At 40.8% G+C, this 23,059-nt stretch overlaps 1 protein-coding gene across 1 annotated transcript in view; it reads left to right on the forward strand.

Annotated features, from left to right (window-relative positions):
- LOC128663628 (V-type proton ATPase subunit B, brain isoform) overlaps positions 1-23,059 on the forward strand; it is a 176,402-nt gene that overhangs the window by 68,341 nt on the left and 85,002 nt on the right. The window lies entirely within an intron of this gene.

Here is a 23,059-nt window from a genome sequence, read left to right on the forward strand (position 1 = left end):
TCTCTATCTCTATCTCCTCTATCTCTCTCTCTCTCTCTCTCTCTCTCTCTCTATCTCTATCTCTATCTCTATCTCCTCTATCTCTATCTCTATCTCTATCTCTATCTCCTCTATCTCTATCTCTATCTCCTCTATCTCTATCTCTATCTCTATCTCCTCTATCTCTATCTCCTCTATCTCTATCTCCTCTATCTCTATCTCTATCTCTCTCTATCTCTATCTCTATCTCCTCTATCTCCTCTCTCTATCTCTATCTCCTCTATCTTCTCTATCTCCTCTCTCTATCTCTATCTCCTCTATCTCCTCTATCTCTCTCTCTATCTCTATCTCCTCTATCTCTATCTCCTCTATCTCCTCTATCTCTATCTCTCTCTATCTCTATCTCCTCTATCTCTCTCTATCTCTATCTCCTCTATCTCCTCTATCTCTATCTCCTCTATCTCTATCTCTATCTCCTCTATCTCTATCTCCTCTATCTCTATCTCTATCTCCTCTATCTCTATCTTCTCTATCTCTATCTCTATCTCTATCTCTCTCTCTATCTCTATCTCCTCTATCTCTCTCTCTCTCTATCTCTATCTCTATCTCCTCTATCTCTATCTCTATCTCCTCTATCTCTATCTCTATCTCTATCTCCTCTATCTCCTCTCTCTATCTCTATCTCCTCTATCTCCTCTATCTCTATCTCCTCTATCTCTATCTCCTCTCTCTATCTCTATCTCCTCTATCTCCTCTATCTCTATCTCTCTCTCTATCTCCTCTATCTCCTCTATCTCTATCTCCTCTCTCTATCTCCTCTATCTCCTCTATCTCTATCTCCTCTCTCTATCTCTCTCTATCTCTATCTCCTCTATCTCTATCTCTCTCTCTATCTCTATCTCCTCTATCTCCTCTATCTCTATCTCCTCTCTCTATCTCTATCTCCTCTATCTCCTCTATCTCTATCTCTCTCTCTATCTCTATCTCCTCTATCTCCTCTATCTCTATCTCCTCTCTCTATCTCCTCTATCTCCTCTAACTCTATCTCCTCTCTCTATCTCTATCTCCTCTATCTCCTCTATCTCTATCTCCTCTCTCTATCTCCTCTATCTCCTCTATCTCTATCTCCTCTCTCTATCTCTATCTCCTCTATCTCCTCTATCTCTATCTCCTCTCTCTATCTCTATCTCCTCTATCTCCTCTATCTCTATCTCCTCTCTCTATCTCTATCTCCTCTATCTCCTCTATCTCCTCTATCTCCTCTATCTCCTCTATCTCTATCTCTATCTCCTCTATCATCTCTATCTCTATCTCTATCTCTATCTCTATCTCTATCTCTATCTCCTCTATCTCTCTCTATCTCTATCTCTCTCTATCTCTATCTCTATCTCTCTCTATCTATCTCTATCTCTATCTCTATCTCTCTCTATCTCTATCTCTATCTCTCTCTATCTCTCTCTATCTCTCTCTATCTCTATCTCTCTCTCTCTCTATCTCTCTCTATCTCTCTCTCTCTCTCTATCTCTCTCTATCTATATCCAGCACTCTTTATTGATATCCAGCTGCCGGTGTGCGCTTACAAACAGTCAAATATCTACACAGCAAAGAAGGCACTTTCAAACGGAGAGTGCCTTCTTTGTTGTGTAGATATATATATATCTCTGCACTGTCACCAGAGCCACAGGCGTGGGTGCAAGGGGCACAAACAGGGAAAATTACAAAAAATACATTAGTATAACACACAAAGTCCAGCACTCACTCACAAGCTCTCAACTAAGATAAAAAGCAGCAATGGAAGAGTTGGTTACCGCATCTGGCCAAATGGGAAAAGCCCAGGTACCTCGTGAAGGTCTCCTCCAAAAAAACCTGGGTCCCTAAACAGCCACACAATGCAGGCTCACAATCAAACTGTGAAAAAATGGAGGGTGCACAGGCTTATGTAATCTCCCCAAACATATACAAAACACAGGTGGGGTCAGTACAATTGTAAATTGTGGACAGTACATTCCACAAGGTATACCAGAAAGGACGCAGAGCAATTTATACAACTTTCTATTTTTAATCATTTTGTAATAAAGACTGTTCTTTTATTCACTGTTTTCTATGGAGTTCCTGTATACATTTGTTTTGTATTAATGTGTGTGTGTATGTGTATATATATATATATATATATATATATATGTATATATATATATATGTATTATGTATATATATGTATTATGTATATATATATATGTATGTATATATATGTATGTATGTATGTGTGTATATATATATATATATATATATATATATATATATATATATATATATATATATATATATATATATATATATATATATATATATATAATCTCTCACGAAAGGGGACTGCACTCTCATTCTGGACCGGGTACACATCCCATGACCCTGCAACATGCTCAGCCCTGGGTGCTCACAGGAAGCTGTGCTGTCCCCAGAGTCACAGGCAGTTAACCCCAGACAGGCCTGGGTGCAAGAACCATAGGGAAAATTACAAAACAAATTAATACAACACACAGAGAAAGTCCAGCACTCACTTACAAGCTCTCAGCTAAGATTTAAAAGCAAAAATGGAAAGGTTAGTTACCGCATTTGGCCAAATGGGACAAGCCCAGGTACCACATCTAGGTCCTCTCCAATACCTGGGACCCTAAAACAGCCACACAATGCAAGCTCTCAAATCCAAACAAACTGGGAACAAGGGAAGGGTGTATGTATGTATGTGTGTGTGTGTGTGTGTGTGTGTGTGTATGTATATATGTGTATATATGTGTGTGTGTGTGTATATATATATATATATATATATATATATATATATATATATATATATATATATATATATATATAAAAAATGTGTGTCTATATACGCACATTTTGACTACAGATAAGAACCATAGGCCCAACAAGTCTTCTAGTTTTCCTATATAGAGTAAGCCAAATTAGTCTCTATGATAGCCTTATGTCTGTTCCTGGCATTCTTGACATTCCCCCCGAGTGTTTATCTTTACTATCTCTAATGGAAGTTTAACCAGCCTTAAATTGCTATGGCAAATTGTTTCAGAGCCAACTAACCTTCAACTTGACATCATTGACTCTTCTTCCTGGTGTTGCTCTTTTTATAAAATATTGTATATGTTCAGCCTCAGCTTTAAGTTCCTTTAAAGGGACATGAAAACCATTTTTTTTCAGACTGAGCATGATATTTTAATCAAGTTTCCAATTTTCTTCTATTGTCTAATTTGTTTTGCTCTCTTGGTATCCTTTGTTGAAAGGGATACATAGGTAGGCTCAGGAGCTGCTGATTGGTGGCTGCACATATTTGCTTGCTCCAAGTAGTGCATTTCTGCTTCTTCAACACATTTAATTAAAGAGTATGAAGCAAATTATATAATGGAAGTAAATTGGAAAGTTATTTAAAATGGTATTCTCTATCTGAATCATGAATGCTTATTTTAGTTTCCATGTCCGTAAAAAAATCAAAATTTTCTATCCTCTCTCCTCTTAGCTATACATGTTTAGGTCATTGAGTCTTGATATTACTCACATCTATGCTTCAGTTCATATACACATACATGCTTAACTGCCTTATGAAATTATGGAGCAGCTTTTTTTTTTTTTTTTTTTTTTTATATAACAAATTAGATGGGGTTTTTTTGCTCAATAGTTCCGAGGGCCAAAGGTGGCTCCCTGAGTCATAGCTTTGGAGTCCATAGTTTAAGCAAATGTATCTGTATATAGTAATAATAGTATAGTAGTAATAATAATAGTAACAATAATAGTAATGACAAGAGTAGTAATGCTAATAGTATTAGTAAAAGTGGTATTAGTAATATTGGTATTGAGATCATTATACAATAGTTCTATAAAAGGGGCATTGGAACACTTCAAAGTGAAGGTCCATTTTGATGAATTAGTGCCCGGTTTTTAATAAACCTATTAAAAACAAGAGCACTTTAATTCATCAAATATTGACATTTCACTGTTTTCTTCAAAAACTTACTTTTCTCTTGTTAAGTGTAGTCAGTCCACGGGTCATCCATTACTTATGGAATATATCTCTTCCTAACAGGAAGCTGCAAGAGGATCACCCAGCAGAGCTTGCTACATAGCTCCTCCCCTCACATGTCATATTCAGTCATTCTCTTGCAGCCTAACTAGATAGGTCGCTGTGAGAGGTCTGTGGTGTTTTTTAACTTAGTTTATTTCTACAATCAAAAGTTTATTTTAAATGGCACCGGAGTGTGCTGTTTATTCTCAGGCAGCATTAGAAGAAGAATCTGCCTGCGTTTTCTATGATCTTAGCAGACGTAACTAAGATCCACTGGCTGTTCTCATCTGAGGAGTGAGGTAACTTCAGAGAAGGGGAATAGCATGCAGGGCCCCCCTGCAAATGAGGTATGTGCAGTAATTATTTTTCTGAGGAATGGAATTGACTGAGAAAATACTGCTGATACCAATGTAAAGTAAGTTCAGCCTTAAATGCAGTGATAGCGACTGGTATTAGGCTGATGAGTGTGTGGACACTGAATGTATTTTTCTAAGGAATGGAATTGACTCTGAAAATACTGTTAATATTGAAATAATGTATGAGCCTTAACTGCAGTAAAAGCGACTGGTAGCAGGCTTATTAATAACAATTCATAACTTTTCAAATGTATGTTTAAAACGTTTACTGGCATGTTAATCGTTTTTTGTGAGGTACTTGGTGATAAAACTTATTGGGGCATGATTTTTACCACATGGCCATCTTTGTTTTCTGCATAGAAACAGTTTTTCTGAGCTTCCCCACTGTTGTAATATGAGTGGGAGGGGCCTATTTTAGCGCTTTTTTGCGCAGTAAAAATTCAGTCACAATCTGTCTACTTCATCCTCCATGATCCGGATCGTCTCTAGAGAGCTCAGGGGTCTTCAAAATTCATTTTGAGGGAGGTAATCAGTCACAGCAGACCTGTGACAGTGTGTTTTGACTGTGAGAAAAACGTTAATTATTAAATTGTTAATCCGTTTTTGGGTATTAAGGGGTTAATCATCCATTTGCTGGTGGGTGCAATCCTTTGCTAACTTAATACATTTACTGTGAAAAATTGGTTGCTATAACTATTTTGGTTCATTGTTATTTCAACTGTGACAGCTTTTTGTGCTTCTTAAAGGCACAGTAGCGTTTTTTATATTGCTTGTAAATTTATTTAGAAAAGTATTTCCAAGCTTGCTAGTCTCATTGCTAGTCTGTTTAAACATGTCTGACACAGATGAATCTCTTTGTTCACTATGTTTAAAGGCCAATGTGGAGCCCAATAGAAATTTATGTACTAATTGCATTGATGCTACTTTAAATAAAAGTCAATCTTTACATGTAAAGAAATTATCACCAGACAACGAGGGGGAAGTTATGCCGACTAACTCTCCTCACGTGTCAGTACCTTCGCCTCCCGCTCAGGAGGTGCGTGATTTTGTGGCGCCAAGTACATCAGGGAGGCCCTTACAAATCACTTTGCAAGACATGGCTACTGTTATGACAGAAGTATTATCTAAATTGCCAGAATTAAGAGGCAAGCGCGATAGCTCTGGGTTAAGGACAGAGCTCGCGGATGAGGTGAGAGCCATGTCAGATACTGCATCACAGTTTGCAGAACGTGAAGACGGAGAGCTTCATTCTGTGGGTGACGGATCTGATCCAGGGAGACTGGATTCAGAGATTTCTAATTTTAAATTTAAGCTTGAGAACCTCCGCATATTGCTAGGGGAGGTATTAGCGGCTCTGAATGATTGTAACATGGTTGCAATTCCAGAAAAATTATGTAGGTTGGATAGATACTATGCGGTACCGGTGTGTACTGACGTGTTTCCTATACCTAAAAGGCTTACAGAGATTATTAGCAAGGAGTGGGATAGACCTGGTGTGCCCTTTTCCCCTCCTCCCATATTTAGGAAAATGTTTCCTATAGACGCCACCACACGAGACTTATGGCAGACGGTCCCTAAGGTGGAGGGAGCAGTTTCTACTTTAGCTAAGCGTACCACTATCCCGGTGGAGGATAGTTGTGCCTTTTCAGATCCAATGGATAAGAAATTAGAGGGTTACCTTAAGAAAATGTTTGTTCAACAAGGTTTTATCTTACAGCCCCTTGCATGCATTGCGCCTGTCACTGCTGCGGCGGCATTCTGGTTTGAGTCTCTGGAAGAGGCCATTCGCACAGCTCCATTGGATGAAATTATGAACAAGCTTAAAGCACTTAAGCTAGCTAACGCATTTGTTTCTGATGCCGTCGTACATTTAACCAAACTTACGGCTAAGAACTCCGGATTCGCTATCCAAGCGCGCAGAGCGCTATGGCTTAAATCCTGGTCAGCTGACGTGACTTCTAAATCTAAATTGCTTAATATTCCTTTCAAAGGGCAGACCTTATTCGGGCCCGGCTTGAAAGAAATTATAGCTGACATTACGGGAGGTAAGGGCCATGCTCTACCTCAGGACAGGGCCAAATCAAAGGCCAAACAGTCTAATTTTCGTGCCTTTCGTAACTTCAAGGCTGGAGCAGCATCAACTTCCTCCGCTCCAAAACAGGAAGGAGCTGTTGCTCGTTACAGGCAGGGCTGGAAAGTTAACCAGTCCTGGAACAAGGGCAAGCAGGAAAAGAAACCTGCTGCTGCCCCCAAGACAGCATGAAGAGAGGGCCCCCCTATCCGGAAACGGATCTAGTGGGGGGCAGACTTTCTCTCTTCGCCCAGGCTTGGGCATGAGATGTCCAGGATCCCTGGGCGTTGGAGATCATATCTCAGGGATATCTCCTGGACTTCAAAACTTCTCCTCCACGAGGGAGATTTCATCTTTCAAGGTTATCAGCAAACCAAATAAAGAAAGAGGCGTTTCTACGCTGTGTACAAGACCTTTTACTAATGGGGGTGATCCACCCAGTTCCGCCGACGGAACACGGGCAGGGATTCTATTCAAATCTATTTGTGGTTCCCAAGAAAGAGGGAACCTTCAGACCAATCTTGGACTTAAAAATCCTAAACAAATTTCTAAGAGTTCCATCATTCAAAATGGAAACTATTCGAACCATCCTTCCCATGATCCAAGAGGGTCAGTACATGACCACAGTGGATTTAAAGGATGCCTACCTTCACATACCGATTCACAAGGATCATTATCGGTACCTAAGATTTGCTTTCCTAGACAGGCATTACCAGTTTGTAGCTCTTCCCTTCGGATTAGCTACGGCTCCAAGAATCTTTACAAAAGTTCTGGGCTCACTTCTGGCGGTACTAAGACCGCGAGGCATAGCGGTGACTCCGTACCTAGACGACATTCTGATACAAGCGTCAAGTTTTCAAACTGCCAAGTCTCATACAGAGATAGTTCTGGCATTTCTGAGGTCGCATGGGTGGAAGGTGAACGTGGAAAAGAGTTCTCTATTACCACTTACAAGAGTTCCCTTTCTAGGGACTCTTATAGATTCTGTAGAGATGAAAATTTACCTGACAGAGGCCAGGTTATCAAAACTTCTAAATGCTTGCCGTGTCCTTCATTCCATTCCACACCCGTCAGTAGCTCAGTGCATGGAAGTAATCGGCTTAATGGTAGCGGCAATGGACATAGTACCATTTGCGCGCCTGCATCTCAGACCGCTGCAATTGTGCATGCTAAGTCAGTGGAACGGGGATTACTCAGATTTGTCCCCCCTACTAAGTCTGGATCAAGAGACCAGAGATTCTCTTCTATGGTGGCTCTCTCGGCCACATCTGTCCAAGGGGATGACCTTTCACAGGCCAGATTGGACGATTGTAACAACAGACGCCAGCCTTCTAGGCTGGGGCGCAGTATGGAACTCCCTGAAAGCTCAGGGATTATGGACTCAGGAGGAGAAACTCCTCCCAATAAATATTCTGGAATTAAGAGCAATATTCAATGCTCTCCTAGCTTGGCCTCAGTTAGCAACTCTGAGGTTCATCAGATTTCAGTCGGACAACATCACGACTGTGGCTTACATCAACCATCAAGGGGTAACCAGAAGTTCCCTAGCGATGTTGGAAGTCTCAAAGATAATTCGCTGGGCAGAGTCTCACTCTTGCCACCTGTCAGCGATTTACATCCCAGGCGTAGAGAACTGGGAGGCAGATTTTCTAAGTCGCCAGACTTTTCATCCGGGGGAGTGGGAACTTCATCCGGAGGTCTTTGCTCAACTGATTCTTCGTTGGGGCAAACCAGATCTGGATCTCATGGCGTCTCGCCAGAACGCCAAGCTTCCTTGTTACGGATCCAGGTCCAGGGACCCGGGAGGGGTGCTGATAGATGCTCTGACAGCCCCTTGGGTCTTCAACATGGCTTATGTGTTTCCACCATTCCCGATGCTTCCTCGTTTGATTGCCAAGATCAAACAGGAGAGAGCTTCGGTGATTCTGATAGCGCCTGCGTGGCCACGCAGGACCTGGTATGCAGACCTAGTGGACATGTCGTCCTGTCCACCGTGGTCTCTACCTCTGAGACAGGACCTTCTAATTCAGGGTCCTTTCAAACATCGAAATCTAATTTCTCTGAGGCTGACTGCATGGAGATTGAACGCTTGATTCTATCAAAGCGTGGCTTCTCGGAGTCGGTTATTGATACCTTAATACAGGCTAGGAAGCCTGTTACCAGAAAAATTTACCATAAGATATGGCGTAAATATTTATATTGGTGCGAATCCAAGAGTTACTCATGGAGTAAGGTTAGGATTCCTAGGATATTGTCCTTTCTACAAGAGGGTTTAGAAAAGGGCTTATCTGCTAGTTCGTTAAAAGGACAGATTTCTGCTCTGTCTATTCTTCTACACAAACGTCTGGCTGAAGTTCCAGACGTTAAGGTTTTTTGTCAGGCTTTAACTAGGATTAAGCCTGTGTTTAAGACTGTTGCTCCACCGTGGAGCTTAAACTTAGTTCTTAATGTTCTTCAAGGCGTTCCATTTGAACCCCTTCATTCCATTGATATCAAGCTGTTATCCTGGAAGGTTTTGTTTTTGATGGCTATTTCCTCGGCTCGAAGAGTCTCTGAGTTATCTGCCTTACATTGTGATTCTCCTTATCTGATTTTTCATTCAGACAAGGTAGTTCTGCGTACTAAACCTGGGTTCTTACCTAAGGTAGTTACTAACAGGAATATCAATCAAGAGATTGTTGTTCCATCACTGTGTCCTAACCCTTCTTCAAAGAAGGAACGACTTTTGCATAATTTGGACGTAGTCCGTGCCCTGAAGTTCTATTTGCAGGCAACTAAAGATTTTCGTCAAACTTCTTCCCTGTTTGTCGTTTACTCTGGACAGAGAAGAGGTCAAAAGGCTTCGGCTATCTCTCTCTCTTTTTGGCTTCGTAGCATAATACGTTTAGCCTATGAGACTGCTGGACAGCAGCCTCCTGAAAGGATTACAGCTCATTCTACTAGAGCTGTGGCTTCCACCTGGGCCTTTAAAAATGAGGCCTCTGTTGAACAGATTTGCAAGGCTGCGACTTGGTCTTCGCTTCACACCTTTTCAAAATTTTACAAATTTGACACTTTTGCTTCTTCGGAGGCTATTTTTGGGAGAAAGGTACTTCAGGCAGTGGTTCCTTCTGTTTAATGTTCCTGCCTTGTCCCTCCCTTCATCCGTGTACTTTAGCTTTGGTATTGGTATTCCATAAGTAATGGATGACCCGTGGACTGACTACACTTAACAAGAGAAAACATAATTTATGCTTACCTGATAAATTTATTTCTCCTGTAGTGTAGTCAGTCCACGGCCCGCCCTGTCTTTAAGGCAGACCTAAATTTTAATTAAACTCCAGTCACCACTGCACCCTATGGTTTCTCCTTTCTCGTCTGCTTTGGTCGAATGACTGAATATGACATGTGAGGGGAGGAGCTATGTAGCAAGCTCTGCTGGGTGATCCTCTTGCAGCTTCCTGTTAGGAAGAGATATATTCCATAAGTAATGGATGACCCGTGGACTGACTACACTACAAGAGAAATAAATTTATCAGGTAAGCATAAATTATGTTTTTAATCCTGGCAGCCGCTCCAGCACTTCCTCCGTCTGTCACAAGCCGTCTTCGCGGGTCCAAAATGATGAATCCGGCTTCCTCCAATCACAGCGTTGCATCAGGCCAAGATTCCCCTGGGGAGGGAAGCTGTGATTGGAGGAAGCCTGATTCGTCCTTTCTGACGTCTGCAGAGACTTCCGACGGCAGGGGGAATCGCTGGAGCGGCATTCAGGATTAAAAGGTACGTTTTTGAAGAAAACAGTGAAATGTCAATTTTGATGAATTAAAGTGCCCTTGTTTTTAATCGGTTTATTAAAAACCGGGCACTAATTCATCAAAATGGACCTTCACTTTAAAGGGGGGGGGTAATATAAAATGTTTTATTTATGTATAGTAAACAAAACAGCTAAACTTTCATTTATTTTTTTCACACTTTTTTTCCAGCCATTCAACAGTGCTTTGCTAGCATAATTACAGTGGCTAGCTGTGTTTACACACGTCGATATCGGCTCCTCCAAATATAGCAATTAGTGGAGGGAATGATTGTAGTAAATCTGGTGTTAGTGTTCAGAAAGGTTTCCCTTTCAACTGATAAATTCAGTCATGTAATTACAAGATGTTTATGCAACTACCTCTTTAGAAGGAATAACCCGCTAAAGTAAATGGTGTACAAAAGATTTTATAAGCCAATTAAGCAATTGATATTTAGCACATTACATCCATGAGTTGCAAGAGATTGTAAGTGATATTTAAATACATTTGCTTACTCCGATCTTGTTAGTGATTGGTAAACGTTCCCCTTTATAAAAACAGATCCGGAATATTAATGATATTTTAGATGGAGTTTAATTCATTAGTTGTAATGGAGCTGCAGTATAACTTTTATTATAGATATTAAATTCAAATTCCCTGCTCTCTGCTGCCCACATCAAAAGTCAATTTTTCTGTGAGCGAACGGTTTGAATTGTTCTCCAATCAGCGCTCTCCCCTTTTGGCACCTTTTTGTTGTAGCTAGTGCACTGTTTGGAAAAGAACCATTAGCTCACAGAAAAATTGAAGTTGTCAGTGGAGCATGGGGACTTTGAATTTCATGTCTACAGTATATATATAAAAAAGAAGTACGTTATAGCGCATCTTCATTACAACTGATTTAATTAAACTCCATCTAAAATATCACTAACATTCCAGATCTGATTTTATAAAGGGGAGAATTTACCTTCACTTGAAGATGTAGAACTTTGTCTTGTTTGTCACAAGCTTTGTTTGCAGAACCACAAGAAATGTAAAAAAAAAAAACTTAAAATGTAAACATTAGAAAATCTATTAGTCTAGAATCTCGAATATCTGTTTTGTAATATAAGGATCTGAAAGAGTATAATTATAAAATAACCAAGTGAAAAGATTACTATTACTATATACTCGCCTTGGAAGCTGTTTCACTTGAAGAATGATGGATAGAAACCCAAAGCAAATTGTTTTAAAGTGGTTTAAAGAGACATGAAACCCAAAATCTTTCTTTCATGATTCAGATAGAGAATACAATCTTAAACAACTTACCAATGTACTTCTATTTAGTTTGCTTCCTTCTCTTGTTATCCTTTGCTTAAAGGTTTACCTAGGAAAGTTCAGGATCAGCAAAGAATCTAGGTTGAAGCTGCTGATTGGTGGCAGTAGTGCATTGCTGCATAAAACAAAGAAAATTTAATAACCAAAGTAAATTAGAAAATTGTTTAAAATGGCATGATCTTTCTGAATCATGAAAGAATAAATTTAGGTTTCATATCCCTTTTAAGGTCCCTTCTTTTCCTGCAGAGTCATTCTTTTTCTCTTGTTGTCATGGCAACAGAACTGAAGAGCCTAAATTAATTTTCTTGTTAATGTATGCGATATGTTAGTTAAGCTTTATGAGAAAAGAAAAAAGTTTTCCTTTGGCCGATATGTACCAAGTGCGACCCGCCCTTGCAGGGGGCATGGATAAAAATGCACCCCCACACCTTGTGCGTGTGTATATGTATCTATGTATGTATGTTTTTATTGAGGATATACATTACAAATAACTCAAAATATCATGCAATGCAGACAAGATACATATGCATCGACTCATATACATTATTAAATGACAGATGAAATTTGTCTGAGACTACAATAACATTCACATTGTAGTGTGACCATCAACAAACAGGGTACCAGCAAAAGTCATAGGTTCTAAATTATATCTTATTTTATATACTAGGTTATACTTACTGAAATGCAGTTAAATACAATTTCTAATAAGCGCTTAGTACTTTATAGCATCCTCATTTTACTTATAGTTCAGAGTTAGATTGCCCTCCTTATGCATATATATTTAACATGACGATGCATAAAGATATAAGAAGAATTTAAGTTATAAGAACCCCAAATAATGCATAAGTACTTTTTGCCAATTCCCAAAATGGAGGACGCAACTTCAAACCTGTCAAACAAACTCATCAATTAGAGGTTTATAAGGATCCACGGACATGCGCACTTTCATTCCTTGATAAAGCATACCAGCGAAACGTACGTCGGAACGGAACTGTTTTTACTGACTTTTAACTGCGTCTTTACATAGGCCAGGTTTACATAGGCCAGGACACCTGGGGTAGGAGCGCTTTGATCTTGTGATTGAGGGGTAGTGGTTACAGTGGCCATCTTTCTGCTGATCCATTCACCTCCCTGCAGGACTGGCTCTTCTGAGCACTTATGTTAACTTTGCTCGTTCACCCTGTCATATTGGTGTTGTAGAGGCTTTTGTGACGCTTTTACATATTCTCATTTTACTAAATTTGTTCCTAAGATTTGCCTAGTGTACTGTTTTCCCACCAGTATAAAGTGGGAGTGCGCATCTCCTTGAGCTTAGTCAAAAGCTCCAACGAATGTGAGTAATCATTTGTTACAAAACAACTATTTTCTCACGAGCCGTTACAGCTTTACACTATGTTGCAATTTTCTGTTTCCTTCTTTATGGGATCTCACTGAGGAACGCTAGCAAGCTGAATATTCTACCCTGAGGACTCGGATATATCCTTACTTATGAACTTTTTTTATTTTGGGTTATCTCTTATTATTATTATAACATTTATTCTTTATCTTGTTCTTTTGTGATAAGTGGTATATTTATTTTACATATCCCCTCCTATTAAACTGACCATGTGATCTCTTTACTCCTCAGTGACTATGTGATAGTGGTGGGCAAAAAACATTCACAACTATTAAATGTTCACAACAATAAATAAAAATATAATTTTTTACTTGGGTAGACTTACTCATGTCAAAAGAGTAAAATACGACCCAATTGAGATTGTGTTAGCTTGCAACTATTTCCTAAAGAACCAAAGTGGTGTAATATAGCTCTAAAATAAAATACATACAGGTGTATACTTTCTTGCAACTTGCTCTAGAAGAGAGCTGGTGCAGCAAAACTCTAAACATTAAAACGTGTACAACCAAACTGCTGTCCATAAAAAGGCTTATATAGTTACGTCTATATTGAGAGGAAAACAGTTATTTAGCCCACTCCAATGCAATCTTACCGGACCCGGACAAATGACTGGTCAGATAGAAGTAAGGTGCCCTCGGGAGCCGGTTCAGTAGCTTTAGTGCGAGGCAGAATAATTGAGTAGATATGCCAAAGTGACTTAAGTTGCGTCATGTCAGTTTTCAAGAGAATCAGGACCTGCAGCCGTGCATTGCTAGTAGTGTTACTGAGCACTTCAGTTGAGATCTCTGTAGCTCCAGGACTCTTGAAATCTTGAATCGGCGCAAAGGCTGAACGGATCTTAGTATTGGAACATTCTATAGCCATTTGTGGCACAAGGTTCCCCAGGGTGTTCTCCGTACACTCAACTGCAGCTCCATCATGCCGCACTTCAAGCGTCACTGGGCCAGGCTCCAGATTTTTCGAATTTCCAAAGTAGGTAAGCGGCAACGTACAGGGCCCCAAGGCGCCTCCACTCCCCTGCAATATCAGAGCAGATTCTAGTAGGATGAGTTGCTCTGAGTTTAGGCCACCAGTATGGGTACATTTCTCAGTGTGTCTCCTCAAATGCAGATAGGTAGCCATCAAGTAGGTAGCTCAGCTCTTTGAAAATAAACATAGTGATCACCATAATAAGCTTCTGTAGAGGTATTAGAGAAGCGCAGAAATTGAAACTAATATATCTATAGTATTCTTCATGTTGCTGAATAGTTCTGCAGTGGCTGGCGAGATAGCACTGCTGTTTGAAAGACACGAGGGTGTGCTCTGCCGGGGGGTTAGGACAAAGCCGCAGCCTCGAATAGTCTCTAGAAGACTGAGATCGACAACAAATTTGAAAATAGTAGCTTCATATGAGAGCGGTTGCTCAATTGTAAGAAATAAAACACAAGTCCGCACTTGATGAGGTGTTAAATAGCCAATTTTTGATGGATTAATGCTGAGGACTAAAGCAGCTTGGATTTTTGCGACCTAACATGGCCTCCACCCGGACGTTCCCCTACCAGCACCTTTTAACTATAAGAGACTGTGCCTGCCTTCTATTCCTCATCACTACTCCTGCCCATCACGTGATGGACAGAAGTGACTATCCTCGTTATAGATTAATTTTCTTAATGGCTGGACTGTGCTTTTAAATCTGTCAGTTTCCCTGGTTACTGGGACAGGTGTTTGGAGAAAAACGTCCAGTATTGCCAAGAGGTAGTTTTGTGAGGGTGCCACCATTTTCCTATGATGCACGTTTAGTAACAGAGCTTCTTTACTTTGATGGAGCCTAGAGGCTTCAGATTCGGTTCTCAGCATTACTTTTTCAGTCTTAACATTAATTAGAAGAGTTTGTCGGGGTTGTTTTCACACCTTTTTTCTATTATACTACTTTGTAGTCATCTCACTTGGTAAGTATTCTCAGAAAGACCAAGATAATTGGAAATTAAATAATCAACAGCAGAAATGTATATCCTAGCCAAAGCTTGCCAATGTACCACCCTGGTCCAATATCTTATGATGGACATGAATTGTGTTGTTCAAGCCTTCTGCAGCAAGGGGGGCTCACTTGGCTAGAATAGGGTTTCTAAGTTCCTTTCCTTAATAGGACCCCTAACAAGCCAGATTTCTCCAACATAGGTGTGTCCGGTCCACGGCGTCATCCTTACTTGTGGGATATTCTCTTCCCCAACAGGAAATGGCAAAGAGCCCAGCAAAGCTGGTCACATGATCCCTCCTAGGCTCCGCCTACCCCAGTCATTCTCTTTGCCGTTGTACAGGCAACATCTCCACGGAGATGGCTTAGAGTTTTTTAGTGTTTAACTGTAAACGGCTGTAATGGATAATTCTGTCAAAAACATTTTAGCCAAAATAAACACTTGTCAGTGTAAGCGCGGCTGCTCTGTTTTAGATACTGAAGAGCATGACGACGCTGATATTAATATCTCTGAAGGGCCCCTAACCCAGTCTGATGGGGCCAGGGAGGTTTTGTCTGAGGGAGAAATTACTGATTCAGGGAACATTTCTCAACAGGCTGAACCTGATGTGATTGCATTTAAATTTAAGTTGGAACATCTCCGCATTCTGCTTAAGGAGGTATTATCCACTCTGGATGATTGTGACAAGTTGGTCATCCCAGAGAAACTATGTAAAATGGACAAGTTCCTAGAGGTGCCGGGGCTCCCAGAAGCTTTTCCTATACCCAAGCGGGTGGCGGACATTGTTAATAAAGAATGGGAGAGGCCAGGTATTCCTTTCGTCCCTCCCCCCATATTTAAAAAATTGTTTCCTATGGTCGACCCCAGAAAGGACTTATGGCAGACAGTCCCCAAGGTCGAGGGAGCGGTTTCCACTTTAAACAAACGCACCACTATACCCATAGAGGATAGTTGTGCTTTCATAGATCCTATGGATAAAAAATTAGAAGGTTTGCTTAAAAAGATGTTTGTTCAGCAGGGTTACCTTCTACAACCAATTTCATGCATTGTCCCTGTCGCTACAGCCGCATGTTTCTGGTTCGATGAGCTGATAAAGACGGTCGATAGTGATTCTCCTCCTTATGAGGAGATTATGGACAGAATCAATGCTCTCAAATTGGCTAATTCTTTCACCCTCGACGCCACTTTGCAATTGGCTAGGTTAGCGGCTAAGAATTCTGGGTTTGCTAATTTTCGTCCCTTTCGTAGAAACGGACCAGCCCAAGGTGCTACGTCCTCTAAGCAAGAGGGTAATACTTCTCAAGCCAAGCCAGCTTGGAGACCAATGCAAGGCTGGAACAAAGGAAAGCAGGCCAAGAAACCTGCCACTGCTACCAAGACTGCATGAAATGTTGGCCCCCGATCCGGGACCGGATCTGGTGGGGGGCAGACTCTCTCTCTTCGCTCAGGCTTGGGCAAGAGATGTTCTGGATCCTTGGGCGCTAGAAATAGTCTCCCAAGGTTATCTTCTGGAATTCAAGGGACTTCCCCCAAGGGGGAGGTTCCACAGGTCTCAGTTGTCTTCAGACCACATAAAAAGACAGGCATTCTTACATTGTGTAGAAGACCTGTTAAAAATGGGAGTGATTCATCCTGTTCCATTAAGAGAACAAGGGATGGGGTTCTACTCCAATCTGTTCATAGTTCCCAAAAAAGAGGGAACGTTCAGACCAATCTTAGATCTCAAGATCTTAAACAAGTTTCTCAAGGTTCCATCGTTCAAGATGGAAACCATTCGAACTATTCTTCCTTCCATCCAGGAAGGTCAATTCATGACCACGGTGGATTTAAAGGATGCGTATCTACATATTCCTATCCACAAGGAACATCATCGGTTCCTAAGGTTCGCATTCCTGGACAAACATTACCAGTTCGTGGCGCTTCCTTTCGGATTAGCCACTGCTCCAAGGATTTTCACAAAGGTACTAGGGTCCCTTCTAGCTGTGCTAAGACCAAGGGGCATTGCTGTAGTACCTTACTTGGACGACATTTTGATTCAAGCGTCGTCCCTTCCTCAAGCAAAGGCTCACACGGACATCGTCCTGGCCTTTCTCAGATCTCACGGATGGAAAGTGAACGTGGAAAAGAGTTCTCTATCCCCGTCAACAAGGGTTCCCTTCTTGGGAACAATTATAGACTCCTTAGAAATGAGGATTTTTCTAACAGAGGCCAGAAAAACAAAACTTCTAGACTCTTGTCGGATACTTCATTCCGTTCCTCTTCCTTCCATAGCTCAGTGCATGGAAGTGATCGGGTTGATGGTAGCGGCAATGGACATAGTTCCTTTTGCGCGCATTCATCTAAGACCATTACAACTGTGCATGCTCAGTCAGTGGAATGGGGACTATACAGACTTGTCTCCGAAGATACAAGTAAATCAGAGGACCAGAGACTCACTCCGTTGGTGGCTGTCCCTGGACAACCTGTCACAAGGGATGACATTCCGCAGACCAGAGTGGGTCATTGTCACGACCGACGCCAGTCTGATGGGCTGGGGCGCGGTCTGGGGATCCCTGAAAGCTCAGGGTCTTTGGTCTCGGGAAGAATCTCTTCTACCGATAAATATTCTGGAACTGAGAGCGATATTCAATGCTCTCAAGGCTTGGCCTCAGCTAGCGAGGGCCAAGTTCATACGGTTTCAATCAGACAACATGACAACTGTTGCGTACATCAACCATCAGGGGGGAACAAGGAGTTCCCTAGCGATGGAAGAAGTGACCAAAATCATTCTATGGGCGGAGTCTCACTCCTGCCACCTGTCTGCTATCCACATCCCAGGAGTGGAAAATTGGGAAGCGGATTTTCTGAGTCGTCAGTCATTGCATCCGGGGGAGTGGGAACTCCATCCGGAAATCTTTGCCCAAGTCACTCAGCTGTGGGGCATTCCAGACATGGATCTGATGGCCTCTCGTCAGAACTTCAAAGTTCCTTGCTACGGGTCCAGATCCAGGGATCCCAAGGCGGCTCTAGTGGATGCACTAGTAGCACCTTGGACCTTCAAACTAGCTTATGTGTTCCCGCCCTTTCCTCTCATCCCCAGGCTGGTAGCCAGGATCAATCAGGAGAGGGCGTCGGTGATCTTGATAGCTCCTGCGTGGCCACGCAGGACTTGGTATGCAGATCTGGTGAATGTCATCGGCTCCACCTTGGAAGCTACCTTTGAGACGAGACCTTCTTGTTCAGGGTCCGTTCGAACATCCGAATCTGGTTTCACTCCAGCTGACTGCTTGGAGATTGAACGCTTGATTTTATCGAAGCGAGGGTTCTCAGATTCTGTTATCGATACTCTTGTTCAGGCCAGAAAGCCTGTAACTAGAAAGATTTACCACAAAATTTGGAAAAAATATATCTGTTGGTGTGAATCTAAAGGATTCCCTTGGGACAAGGTTAAGATTCCTAGGATCCTATCCTTCCTTCAAGAAGGATTGGAAAAAGGATTATCTGCAAGTTCCCTGAAGGGACAGATTTCTGCCTTGTCGGTGTTACTTCACAAAAAACTGGCTGCTGTGCCAGATGTTCAAGCTTTTGTTCAGGCTCTGGTTAGAATTAAGCCTGTTTACAAACCTTTGACTCCTCCTTGGAGTCTCAATTTAGTTCTTTCAGTTCTTCAGGGGGTTCCGTTTGAACCCTTGCATTCCGTTGATATTAAATTATTATCTTGGAAAGTTTTTGTTTTTAGTTGCAATTTCTTCTGCCAGAAGAGTTTCAGAATTATCTGCTCTGCAGTGTTCTCCTCCTTATCTGGTGTTCCATGCAGATAAGGTGGTTTTACGTACTAAACCTGGTTTTCTTCCAAAAGTTGTTTCTAACAAAAACATTAACCAGGAGATTATCGTACCTTCTCTGTGTCCGAAACCAGTTTCAAAGAAGGAACGTTTGTTGCACAATTTGGATGTTGTTCGCGCTCTAAAATTCTATTTAGATGCTACAAAGGATTTTAGACAAACATCTTCCTTGTTTGTTGTTTATTCCGGTAAAAGGAGAGGTCAAAAAGCAACTTCTACCTCTCTCTCTTTTTGGATTAAAAGCATCATCAGATTGGCTTACGAGACTGCCGGACGGCAGCCTCCCGAAAGAATCACAGCTCATTCCACTAGGGCTGTGGCTTCCACATGGGCCTTCAAGAACGAGGCTTCTGTTGATCAGATATGTAGGGCAGCGACTTGGTCTTCACTGCACACTTTTACCAAATTTTACAAGTTTGATACTTTTGCTTCTTCTGAGGCTATTTTTGGGAGAAAGGTTTTGCAAGCCGTGGTGCCTTCCATTTAGGTGACCTGATTTGCTCCCTCCCTTCATCCGTGTCCTAAAGCTTTGGTATTGGTTCCCACAAGTAAGGATGACGCCGTGGACCGGACACACCTATGTTGGAGAAAACAGAATTTATGTTTACCTGATAAATTACTTTCTCCAACGGTGTGTCCGGTCCACGGCCCGCCCTGGTTTTTTAATCAGGTCTGATAATTTATTTTCTTTAACTACAGTCACCACGGTACCATATGGTTTCTCCTATGCAAATATTCCTCCTTAACGTCGGTCGAATGACTGGGGTAGGCGGAGCCTAGGAGGGATCATGTGACCAGCTTTGCTGGGCTCTTTGCCATTTCCTGTTGGGGAAGAGAATATCCCACAAGTAAGGATGACGCCGTGGACCGGACACACCGTTGGAGAAAGTAATTTATCAGGTAAACATAAATTCTGTTTTTCATGATATCTGAACTAGAGAACAGGTAAAAAAAAAAATCTGCTGATCAGTAACCGTTGCTACTAACCCATCAGCTGATTATTTCACCTGTGCTCTAGTTCAGATACCATGAAAATCTGCACTGTTAGGGGTCCTAAAGAACTGGAGTTAAGAAACCCTATTCTAGCCAATACTTCAATCAAGTAAGGCCCTCCTTGCTGCAGGAGGCATGAACAAAACCATTCATAGCCCCCTTTAGACATATGAGAGAAACACTGGGCTAGAATTAAACCAAGATGAAAAACAATTCTGCTTTTGATTAGTTCATTTCTACATTTAATTTTTTTTTTTTTAATATTCTATAACTTTAAAAAAAAATTTAGTTTACGCTTTTGGCTTGAGAAGGCTGCGTTCTTTGAAAATCTTTATCCATTTTTCTTTTATCTACTTTGAGATCTTTTCTATTCAGCTAATGTTGATAACTGGCCATCTTTTCCATCTACTGGTGCTTAGAAATCTCTAGTACTGCTTCCATCATATGTGGTTGGTACCCAAGGATATGGATTATACTGCACTTACTGTATTTACTTCTTCTAGTGAGTGCAGCATTGTAGGATACGCTCACGTCACATAACCTCGCTATACAGATGGTTCCCAGTTTAGCTTCAAAAATATCAAACCTAGCTCTTCTCCCTTTTTTAACCACCAGAGGTCGCACTTCACTTTTCTAAACATTTTCTTCTAGTTCTGTTTTCTGAAGTGCAGCAGAGGTTTCATTTTCTCTGTTTTGAAGGGCGAGCTCTAGCTCCATGCATCTAATCAGTTTCTTCAGGGGTTTTTTCCCCTGATTAAGACATCTGCTTTCCCTTAGTGATCTACTCCCTTTCTAATGGATAATACATTTTATTAAATGTTTTATTGACTGTTCTCATTAATTGAGATTAGGATTTTAGGCATCTCAATTACCCATCGCTTCCCATTCTCTGCTGTATAACCCTTCTCGCACTATAGCATGTGCATTATATTTGCTGTAGGAGCTGCAGTATTCCTCTCTGCTGCTCTGTAGTTTGGCCAGTCATTTCACGCACCAGTATGATGTTTCACACTGATGTGATGTTTTTCTATCAAATCTTGCACTTAGTCAGTGTATTCCTTTGCACACAACAGCACATAGTTGTTATTGTCAGTAAATGTGTTTACTCCCCCCCCCCCCCAATCCCCCTGTGTTGTAATAGTGTTATGCTGGATTTGATGTTTTAATTAGAGTAGTGACTGATTTTTTTCTTTTCACAGTATAAATAGTAGCACCTACTGCGCAGCAGCTGTTAAATCCAGCTTTGGAAGGCTGCCTAAATTTGTATGGATGGTTGTGGTGCTTCATCACAGTCCACGTTTTTTACATTTATATGCTTTATATGGGTAATTTGTGTCTCATTACAGCTCCAGCAAAAGTTAAAGGCACATTCCACTCAAAATTAAAGGGATAGTCTAGTCAAAATTACACTTTCATGATTCAGATAGAGCATGTCATTTTAGGCATCTTTCTAATTTACTCCTATTATCTTTTTTTCTTTGTTCTCTTGGTATCTTATTTGAATGTAAGCTGAGGAGCCGGCCCATTGTTGGTTCAGCACCTGGGTAGAGCTTGCTGAATGGTGGCTAAATTTAGATACCAATTAGAAAGCGCTACCCAGGTGCTGAACCAAATATGAGCCGGCTCCTATGCTTACATTCCTGCTTTTTCAAGTTTCCAAGAGAATGAAGAAAATTGATAATAGGAGTACATTAGAAGCTTGCTTAAAATTTAATTGCACGTAGATGAATTACATCTTTGGATAAAAACATATTTGCAATATACAGGTATTGACAGAAATGCTTCTAGTATAGTAATACTTATCACAGTTTTAGTGTTTACATGTTTCTGTGCATGTGAACCATAGCTAGATATTCTCAGTGCATCAGCATTTTAAATACTGCAGCTGCTCAGAGAACTAGTGGGGCTTGTATCATGTCAGTAATTAAAGAATTGAGTCATTAACAGATGGGACAAGCACCTTTAGGCTCTCTGAGCAAGTGCTGTGTTTAAAATGCTGGGACACAGTGCATACTTAAATACACTTTTGAAACCGCTACAGCATTTATTAGAAGCATATTTGCTAATATGTGTATATAGCAAAAATGCTTCTATTCAAAATTTAAATGCATTCATGGGGATTTCAATTTTGGCTGGATTGTCTCTTTAAGGTATCAATAACTATAGACTGTTAAATCCAGGTCACTATTGTCACTAAGAATCGTGACCTAGTGCCTGTCTGTTAATTCCTTCTAAGACTGGTTATGATTTTTTATTTTTTTTTGCGCCATACTTAATCCTAGGTGTTAGCTGTAACTAACACCACATTTCTTGTTCACTCAAATCAACCCCCTTGGGCCCAGCACTGCCAAAATATGGACACAAGGGCATTTAGTCCTCATGTCCGGCAGCTGAATTTTGGGCTGGCCTCAAATTATTTGTTTAGCCTTAAAGAGACGTGAAACCCCAACATTTTCTTTCATGATTCAGATAGAGAATACAATTTTAAACAACTTTCCAAGTTACTTATTTTTTTATTTTATTTTTTGCTTCTTTCTCGTTATCCTTTGCTGAAATGTTTATCTAGGTAAGCTCAGGAGCAGCAAAGAACCTTGGTTCTAGCTGCTGATTGGTGGCTGCATATATATAATGATTGTGATTGGCTCACCCATGTGCTCAGTTAGAAACCAGTAGTGCTTTGCTGCTCCTTCAACACATGATTCCAAAAGAATGAAACAAATTAGATAATAGAAGTAAATTATAAAATTGTTTAAAATTGTATTCTCTATCTGAATCATGAGAGAAAATATTTGGGTTTCATGTCCCTTTTAAAGGGCCATTCTAAGACTGGTTATGATTTTTTTTTTTTTTTTTTGCGCCATACTTGATTCTAGGTGTTAGCTGTAACTAACACCACGTCTCTTGTTCACTCTCATCAAACCCCTTGGGCCAGCACTGTTTAGCCTTAAAGGGCCATTCTAGATGAAAAATTGCACTCTAATGCGTTAGAGCATGTCATTTGTTAGAGCATATCAGGATGCTATAGTCTTTCATTTCTATGATAGCTAGGAATAACAGGAGGCAAAACAAAAACTGAGGTAAATAGGGCTTTGTACGCTTTTGTGCATGCGCTGTTTGAGAAGGGAAGATCACTTGGTAAGTGTAAGCTAGGATATTAGGGCAAGGTATAGAAATTTTTGTTCTAGGATATAATTTCTAATTTTCCTTTCCTAAAGGCCTGTAAAATCTGCAGTATATAACCAAGCTTTGGTTTTCATTATCATACTATAACTATTCCCAAGTTCTGAAAATAGAAACTTGTGTTTTTTGTTTTTTTATATTGCATTTTTCTC

The sequence above is a fragment of the Bombina bombina genome, chromosome 6 (genome assembly GCF_027579735.1).
Source record: "Bombina bombina isolate aBomBom1 chromosome 6, aBomBom1.pri, whole genome shotgun sequence".
Lineage (NCBI taxonomy): Eukaryota > Metazoa > Chordata > Amphibia > Anura > Bombinatoridae > Bombina > Bombina bombina.